Genomic DNA, 7391 nt, shown 5'->3' with positions numbered 1-7391 from the left:
TGTGTGTGTGTGTGTGTATAGAGTGTTAGGTGTGATGTACAGAATTAAATATTGAAAAAAAAGTCGTCAGAATTTAGGAATAACTTCTTTCATTTATTTTATACATATATTAGCGCTAATATATGTATAAAATAAATGAAAGAAGTTATTCCAAAATTCTGACGACATTTTTTTCAATATGTATATCTATATATATACATATATATATATTTAATTTATGTATATATTAATATTATCTTGGTTGAAAAAACTATGATAATGTAAATATGTTAATAGTTACCAGGGTAGCAAAAATCATACAAAAACTGGGATATTATACCCTCTAAACTACTCTTCACTCTTGATATCAATAGTCTATTTCCAGTCAGCGATCCTACACAATGAAGGACTTCTTGCACTCACACACTTCCTACACCTTCAACTCAACCCCCAACCTGACACCTCCACATTTCTTCGCCTGGTCGAACTTGTTCTCTCCCTCAACTGCTTGTCGTTCATGGGGGAGTTTTACCAGCAAACCTCGGGAATGGGAATGAGAATGGGCCCCAAGTGTGCGAACCTGTTTGTTAGCTACGTTGAGGCCCAAATTTTCTCACGATTCACTGGTCCCACTCCCGAAATATATGGTCATTATATTGATGACTGTATCGGTGTGACCTCACTCTCCCACGAACAACTAGACTCCTTCCTCACTTTTGTCCAATCCTTTTATCCTGCCCTCGAATTCTCCTGCACTATTTCCAACACTTCTGTCGCATTTCTTGACATTTCGATCGACATACACAACTCTGCTCTCACTACCTCCATCCACTACAAACACACCAACTCACACTCATATCTTAACTTCCTCTCCTCTCACTCTACCCACACCAAACTTTCTATCTCCTACTCCCAATTCCTCCATCTGCGCAGGATCTGCAATGGCAACCATGACTTTGTGACAGTCTCAACTCATGGTTCGCCACTTCATCTTTCGTGGATATCCCCTCACCATTATCCATACAGCTCTTGCCAGAGCACGTTCATTGGACTGTCCCTCCACTTTCTCTCCCCCGCACTCGCCCCACCGTTGCTTGTCTCCCGTTTCTCCTCACCTACTACCCGTTCCCCTCCAACGCACCATTCTCTGAGCCTTCTGGTGTCCCCAATCTGACCTCTCCACCTCGCACATCTTCTCTAACTTACCCCTTTCGTCCTTCAAATGAGCCCACAACCTTCATGACCTCCTGGTCCACAGTTTCTACCCTAACCCCTCCCCCCAACCTGGCTGGTTCTCCTACTTCCATCCATGATGCCGCATTTGCCCCTACCTTTACAGCACCACCATCCTTACAGGCAGCCATCATCGTTCCTATTATATCACTGACTCCTTTACCTGTACTTCTAGCAGCGTCGTTTACTGCATCTCCTGCTCTTTCTACCCTTTTCTGTGCATCGGTCAAATGGGTGGCTGCTTGACTGACCAGTTCATGGAGCACCTCTGACACATCGGACTCAGCAACGACACCCTGGTCTCGTGCCATTTCCGCTCTACCGGTCATTTACTACAACACCTGCCTGTGTTCGAATTGTCTTTGCACAAGGGCCATCCGGATACCCGCCTTTGCTGTGAATAGGAATTAATCTTCTCTCTTCGCTCCTTTGCTCCACATGGGCTCAACTCCCCTTCTCTCTTCATCTGACTCCCCTCCTCTCCTCTCTTCATCTGACACTTCCTCTCTTCACTCCTACCCACTTCCTCTCTTCACTCCTACCTACTGTCTCTCTTCACTCCTACCCACATTCTCTCTCCATTGATACCCCATCCACCCATATCCCACACCTGCACCCCACTCCCACATACCCCACCCCTATCCCACACCTCCACCCCACACCTACATCTCCACCCACCTCACATCCCCACCCCAAATTGATAGACTAAGTAATAACAGAATTAAAAATAATCTTGGGTTTGATGACTTTAATTAAGTCCTTCAGGACAGTGACCCCAGAAAATTCCCCACTGAAGGGATCAGATAAACTGAAAGACAGAAGCTATGAAAGAAAACACTTGCTGAACAGTTTATGCGCGGTTGAATTGAACCCAGAATCACCTGGACGAGAAACATGATTTGCTAATCAGACAACTATATAACCCAAATTCTAGCAACAAGTACCAAATTACAGACTAAAATGTATCCTTCTGATAGTGTTAAAAGAATCCTGCCAGCGTCTGAATGGAGCTTCAATCATTTATCTAGCACAAAAGTATTGACTTAATTTCAAAGATCACTGCCCAACAGTTTTGCATAATAATAATAATAATGATGATGATGATGATAATATGAAAGAAATTCAAAAAGCCACTCACATTGTTTATGGAATAACAAAATTCTTTTCATTATTCGAAGAAAAAATATATACATTTGGGAATAACTGTATAAGAAATAATTTCTTTTGCTGGAAAATATATTTTATTTATCAGATTCTTGCAGAATTCTATTAAACAGAAACTGTTTAATAAGACTAAATTCGTTCTGGGACCAGTAATAGAAGGAAATTGCCTTGAACAATGGTAACTCCGAGAATTAGAGAATTTCCAATTCTATGAAAGTTACCAGATAAAAGTATTTCAATGATGTTAAAGTAAGATTAAAATGCTTAACTTTATTGGTCTTTGTGATATATATACATATACATAAATAAACACACACACACACACACACACACACACACACACACACACACACACACACACACACACACATATATATATATGGATGTATGTATGTATGCAGGCGTGGCTGTATGGTAAGAAGCTTGCTTCCCAACCTCATGGATTCCGAGTTCAGTCCCACTGTGTGACACCTTGGACAAGTGTGTTCTACTATAGCCTTGGGCCAAGCAAAGTCTTGTGTGTGGATTTGGTAGACAGAAGCTGAAAAAAAAACTCATTGTATACATATATCCGTGTGTGTGTGTGTGTGAAGGCAAGTCAAAAATTATCTACACTTTCGCCATAACATCTTTATTATTGTCACACTGCTTTCTGCACATGCATGCTTATAGTTGGTACTGTTGTGGTCATATGACCGAAGTCTGAACCTGATCGTTGCCATTTCTTCTTTCTGGTTTCCCAGTGTAAGCATGGCCGCTCCATCAGCAAAGAGCACCAAAGAAGAACAAAGAGCAGTGATCCGATTTTTCAGGCTGGAAGGCGTGTCAGGTGCTAAAATTCATCAGAGGCTTTTAGCACAATATGGAGACAGTGCACTACCATATAGAAGTGTGTATGAGTGGATTGAGAAGTTTAAAAGATGCCAGACAAGCATGGCACGTGGAGAGGGAACAAAACGCTTGTCAACCTCGACCACTGACAAGAAGATTCAGCAAGCATGTGAGATGACAATGGTGAACTGGTTCACCATTACCATCTCTCTGATCACTGCTCTTTGTTTTTCTTTCATGCCCATTGCTTGTGGGGTGGTCATGCTTAAACTGGCATGATCAGGCTCAAACTTCGATCGTCTAACCACAATAGTACCAATTATATACATGCATGCGCAGAAAGGGGTGTGACAATAATAAGGGTATGCTATGGCGAAAGTGTGGATAATTTTTCACTTTCCCTCGTATATATATATATATATATATATACATCCGTACACACACACGTGTGTGTGTGCATGCATTTTTCAGTGTGTGTGTTTTTCTTTGTGTCTTGTTCCGTCCACTCTGGCATAGCAGTATACCTAGACAAGTAAGATACGACTATCTATGACCGACTTCGCCAACCTCTCGACTTCTTACATCACAGTATTTGCAACGACTATCACATACCACTCATCACGTGGGTGAGGTGTTCCTTTATTATTATTATCCCCATAACATCTCCCATTAAATTTTTTCTTAGGGAGTGTAATTTTATTTCTTTTTATTAACAATAATTTTTACATCACCCACCTCCCTTTTCTGAGTTTTTTTTGGGGTTTTTTTCCCACACAATTACAAATTGAATATTTTTTCGTTTGGCGTCCACTTCCAGGAACTCCGTACATTTTCTTTTTCTTTCGCTTGTGCGTCTGGATCCAATTAATTGTAGTGGAGTTGGTACTTGAAAAGTATCATATAACCATTCCGTTGGTTCTTCCATTCTCTTGGGTTCGATCTGAAAAATCTTTGTTGTTTTTATACCCATTTGCTTCCTTTTATCCAGTTAAGCATTTTTCATATGCGTTTGGTAACCACGCCGTCTTCCCAATTTTGTTTTCCATTCTTGTATGCCCACACAGATATATTTTCACCAATTTAGAAACATCTTGCTGTATTATCTATTGCAATTTTTTATTTTCTTACTATTGTAATATAGTTACTTGTCGCCAATTATTGTAGTATCACTACTATTTAAGACAATACTTGTTTACACAATAACTATCTAGTAACAATAAAACATGTAACGAAGCAAAGTAACAAGAACGTAACAATCCAACAAAGTCTCCACGATACACGAAACAACAAACGATATTCCGACAAACTATCAAAGCGACACGTTACGACTTCCTGCGATTAACACCTACTAATTTCTTTTATTTGGGTACATGGCCATTATAAAGAGGGGACACCAAAAGGACAGACAAAACAATACATAGAGTACATGCAAACATATAACAAATGAATTAAGAATATGAAAAATGTGGATGCACAATGGCCCAGTGGTTAGGGTAGCGGACTCGCGGTCATGGGATCGCGGTTTCGATTCCCAGACCAGGCATTGTGAGTGTTTATTCAGCGAAAACACCTAAAAGCTCCAAGAGGCTCCCTCCGGCAGGGGATGGTGGCAAACTCTGCTGTACTCTTCCACCACAACTTTCTCTCACTCTTTCTTCCTGTTTCGGTTGTGCCTGTAATTCAAAGGGTCAGCCTTGTCACACTTTGTGTCACGCTGAATATCCCCGAGAACTACGTTAAGGGTACACGTGTCTGTGGAGTGCTCAGCCACTTGCACGGTAATTTCACGAGCAGGCTGTTCCGTTGACCGGATCAACTGGAACCCTCGACATCGTAAGCGACGGAGTGCCAACAACAACAACATATGAATATGAAAGTAATGAGAAAGGAATGGCTTTCCTACCCCCAACGTAGGTAATTCTATTTTACTGTTTTTTAAAATAAAGTAATAATTTATCAGTTTGCATCGTGTTCGCAATGTCACACCATAAAATCCATTAAATCCTCGAACGCCACCACCGATGGCAACTTGTCGTACCGAAATCGAGGTGCTGTATTCTCTATTCTGTCTCCAAATATTTCTTTCAACCTTCTTGCTCTATCATCCTCCAACAACTCCGCTTTCTCATTTTGGTTCTCCTCCTTGTCGGCCAGTTTGATCCTTAAAATGCTTTTCATTTTGGAAATTCTCTTCTCTATTTCCGCACTCTTTCTGTAACAAACCATCACTCTTTCGTGTTTCCCCTTCAGTGGCTCTTCTCGGGTTTTCGTCTCTGTTTCTTCCTCCTTCTCACTTTTAAGTCTCTTCTTCCGTCTTTCTTCCTCCTTACTAGTTAAAGGCTCCGGTCTTTGCGTTCGTTCTTCCGTTGGTTCCTCATTTTTTTTTCTTTTTCCATCCCTTTCTTTTCTTTTTAAGTGGGGATTCCATGTTCTTTCTTTTTCTTTCTACTACTGTATACTTCTCCATTTCCTCTTCTGCAGTTGCAATCTCTTCTTCCCGACTCTCCTTCTCCGCCTCCTCCCGCTCGCTTTTCAGGGGACACTTTGCTTTCATGTGTCCCCTTATTCCACATGCGTAGCATACCGGAGGTCTCCTCTCCACAACGATTCGCAGTCTCGTGTCATCCGCAAGCACCAGCTCCTCTGCTATTTTATGAAGGTCTGGCAGGCGAATATGGACCAGAACTTTTTTTTCCCTTTTTCTTTTCAACAAAACAATTTTTTTTTTTTTCCCTTTGAAAGGCTCCAAGTCTTTCAGCTCTATAACTGGTGGCAAATCGTCGAACTCCACCAACACTCCAGGCGGGTCAATCTCGCTTCCGCACATGTCTCTTAGTCTCTTGTAAATATCTTTGTCGACCCTGATGGCCTTCACATTTTCAGAATACATTATCCGTGGGTAACTTCACTCTTATGATATGCTTAAATTTAAAAATTTTCCTTTCCATTTCTTTGCTTTTCGCATACGTTACGAAATTCCATCGATTTTTTTTCCTCCTCTTGGTTTTCACTTTTCCTGCTCCACTTTCGGTACCTTTTCCTCTTCTTTCTCCACTCTGAACAATCTCTCTATTTCACCCTCGTACAGTTGCACTCTTGAATCTCTTTCTTCCGTTAAAATAACCGGCGTCTTCAACACTGTTTCCTCCTTCTGTAACTCCTTCTCGAACACTTTTTCACTTTCTTTCTCCACCACCGTTTTGTCTTCCTTCCTTCTGGTCACAACTTCCATTTCCACTTCTTTTTCTGGTTCTCTGGCGGAGGGCTCACTCTTCCACTTCTCTTTCTTTTTTTCACCACCGTGTATTCCTCCTTCGTTGTTTTTTCCTTCATCTCCACCTGTACCACCTGGTCCGTACTCTCCTGCTTCTCCGTCTATTCTCTCTGTGGGAACCTCGCCCTCATGTGACCTTTTCACTCACATGTAAAACATATAGGCGGCTTACCTTCAACCACTACTCTCAATCTCAAGTCATCGGGCAGCACTATCTCCTCGACAATTCGGTTTAAGTCCTCTATTGTTGCTTGGACTGTCAGCTCAATCTCGTATCCCCAGTAGTTTATTTTTTGTGTCCTTGTGGCCTTCAGAGTATCTCGGCCTCCTTCATGTTAAACATTATGGCTGTCATCAACCATGTTTCTTTCAGTTCTGGGGGTACTTTGCCAACTCGCACTCTAGCCACATGTTTGCCACAGTACGATGGCAAAAACATCCACTCCTCCGATCGTATTACCTCCGTGGAGTGCTTAATTGCCTCCTCCTCTGTCACAAAGCGCACGGTGGCGTACTTCCTTCCTTTTGTTATGAATGTCGTTAGTTTTTTAATACTTTTTAAACACTCTTCAATCGCCTCCACTGTCGCTGCAAATTGCTCCGCCACCGTCCCTCAACAGGGAAGGCAAGGCAGTGTTCATCATACTGGTGGCCATGGTGAAAGAATGTGTGTGGTGGACCCGAGCGAAAGGATTAGAGACGAAAACCTACCTCTCTGGCCAATCGCTCATCAGGTTTTTCAAGTATCACTTGAAAAGGAAGGTGAGAATAGTGAGGCAGGTTTTGTCTCGTGAAAGTTTCATTAAAAGGTGGGTGAATGTAGCAAAGATGGTGCATACGAGTGACGACACTTCTTTGAGCATGATCCTATAAATCGAGAAAAATAAAAGAGAGAGAGAGAGTGAGAGAG

Source organism: Octopus bimaculoides, chromosome 27 (assembly GCF_001194135.2).
Source record: "Octopus bimaculoides isolate UCB-OBI-ISO-001 chromosome 27, ASM119413v2, whole genome shotgun sequence".
NCBI lineage: Eukaryota > Metazoa > Mollusca > Cephalopoda > Octopoda > Octopodidae > Octopus > Octopus bimaculoides.
The sequence above is the reverse complement of the archived record's forward strand: the minus strand, read 5'-3'. Positions refer to the sequence as shown.